This window comes from Camelina sativa, chromosome 9 (assembly GCF_000633955.1).
Source record: "Camelina sativa cultivar DH55 chromosome 9, Cs, whole genome shotgun sequence".
Classification (NCBI taxonomy): Eukaryota; Viridiplantae; Streptophyta; class Magnoliopsida; order Brassicales; family Brassicaceae; genus Camelina; species Camelina sativa.
This window is the reverse complement of record NC_025693.1, coordinates 2,987,578-2,990,093: the sequence shown is the minus strand read 5'-3', so window position 1 is coordinate 2,990,093 and position 2,516 is coordinate 2,987,578. Positions and strand designations below refer to the sequence as shown.

The 2,516-nt window shown below is 35.5% G+C and overlaps 1 pseudogene; it reads left to right on the top strand.

Moving 5' to 3' along the window:
- LOC104714949 lies at window positions 287-1,303 on the top strand (annotated as a pseudogene).

Genomic DNA, 2,516 nt, shown 5'->3' with positions numbered 1-2,516 from the left:
TGCTTACTCAAACGTGAGTTTACTTCTCTGTTTTCAATGTATTCACTTGAAGAAGCAAAGCTGTTGTATTGATTCTTTTCAATGTATTCTTTACTTCTTCTCTGTTTACTCAAACATGAGTTTACTTCTCTGTTTTCAGTGTATTCACTTGAAGAAGCAAAGCTGTTGTTGTATTGATTTTTTTCTTGTTTGTTTGGTTTTTCTAATGCAAATCACTCGCAAGCCATCCTGATATTGCTCAATTCGTTTTCCTCCTAACCACTTTATAATTGTGGTTGATCAACGTTCTTCTAGCTTTCGCGTTCTTTCGTTTTTTCTTGTTTTCTTTACATTTCTTGAAAAATGGCAATCTCTACTATTGGTTTCGAAGGGTTTGAGAAAGGCTCGAAATCTCATTCTTTGAGCCTAGTGTCTTTCCTTCGTGCTCTTACTAAGTCCCAGTTAGATGAGATCTTGACTCCAGCTGAATGCACTATCGTTTCCTCTCTCTCGAACTCTTTAGTCGACTCTTACGTGCTCTCTGAGTCTAGTCTCTTTGTCTATCCTTACAAGATCATCATCAAAACATGTGGAACTACAAAGCTTCTCTTTTTGATCCCTCATATCCTTAGGCTTGCTGAGTCTCTTTCTCTTAAGAGTCAAATCCGTTCGCTACACTCGTGGTAGCTTTATCTTCCCGGGAGCTCAATCTTATCCTCACCGTAGCTTCTCAGAAGAAGTTGCTTTACTTGATGGCTATTTTGGTAAGCTGCTCAATGCAGGAAGCAAAGCTTTTGTGTTGGGAGGGTTAGATAATAACCCTCAGAGGGGATGGCATGTCTACTCTGCTTCCTCTGCTTATGAGATGACTATTAGCTCTGGGATTAGAAACATTCTTCCTGGCTCTGAAATATGCGATTTTGACTTTGAACCGTGCGGTTACTCGATGAATTCTATTGAAGAAGATGCGGTTTCGACCATCCATGTGACCCCGGAAGATGGTTTTAGCTATGCAAGTTTTGAAACAGTTGGGTATGATCTAAAAGGTTTGAACTTTAGAGAGTTGGTGGATAGGGTTCTGGTTTGTTTTGGACCGGAAGAATTCTCTGTAGCAGTGCATGCTAATCTTGGAACCGAGCTATTGGCACGTGATTGTGTAGTTGATGTGAAGGGATACTTGAGCCAAGAGATAGGACTAGAGGAGCTTGGACTTGGAGGTTCGGTTCTTTACCAGAAGTTTGTCAAGACTGTTGAATGTGGCTCACCAAAATCTACTCTTGGGTTCTGTTGGAAAGAGGAAGAAGTGGTTAAAGAAGAAGAGTGATCTATCTCTGGATTTATAGCTGATCTTTTAAGGATCTTTGTGTTTTGTTTTTCGAATAAGAGAGAACATGTTATGTGTTCTCATGAAAGCAATACTTTGTCTGTGTTTCTGTTTTTTGAAGTTTGTAATTGTTATGTTCTCTCATCTCTGGTTGCTGCACCAGGAAGTTAATAAGTTCCATGTTTTGTTTGTGTTTAAGTTTGGATATCTATTAGTTTATGTATACTTTCTTCAATTAAAAAGTTAATGTCAATTGCTCAAAATTAATTAAACCCTGCTCATGTTATGAATTTAGTGACAATTTGGTAACTGATGTGTACACAAAGTGTAAGAAAATGACATTTTCTTGATGAGTAATACAATCATACTAAAAGTATATGTTGTTTTGGTTTTAGCCAGACACAACTTTTATCAATGATATGATCCTGAAAATATTTGATGCATGAACCAGTTTCATTTTCTATTAACCTTGAAGGATCTTTAGGGGGGCCAGTTTTAATGTCGATAATATGAAAAAGTATTTTGGTTTGTTTTGTCTTTGTTTCTCTCATTTTTTCTTAAATTTGTAATCGGATGTGAAATGAACTATGTCTTCCGTCAAAATTTAAGTTCGAAAAACATTTCTAACTGGTCGAATAGTATTTTACAAATCTTAACCTTTCTCTTTTTTTTTTCTTTTTCTTTTTAGCGTAAACTTTTGTTTATAGTTTAAGAGTTAATTACGATGATACAAACCCGCTAAGCTTTTTTGGAATACTGAATTAACAAGTAGAAATTACTGTTATACTAAACAGTAAACATATGCACTATGTAAATCAAGTGGATTTTAAAGTCTAGTAACAATAATAGGAAATATTAAACAAGTACTATTAATAGTCTAAAGTATGTAACCATCATACAGGCACTAAAGTAAAGAAAATCAAGAAAAATAATATAAGGTTGTGAGTTGTCCTAATTGCTTTCGTGCATCCAACTTTTAGCGAAGAGCTTATTCTACCTTTTCTTTATTTTTTTTTCTTTCTTTCTCTTGTGGTCACAATTGAGGTAATATGAAACCAAAACTAGAATAATATAAGGATCGGAGTGTAGTAGACCCATGAATAAAAGATGTATGTTCATAACTTTGACGACGCTTATTGCTTAGGCATGTACCGAAACTCTAACAAGTCCAGCTAAAATGCGTAGGATTGGTACTCACTCAACTGTCTCTATG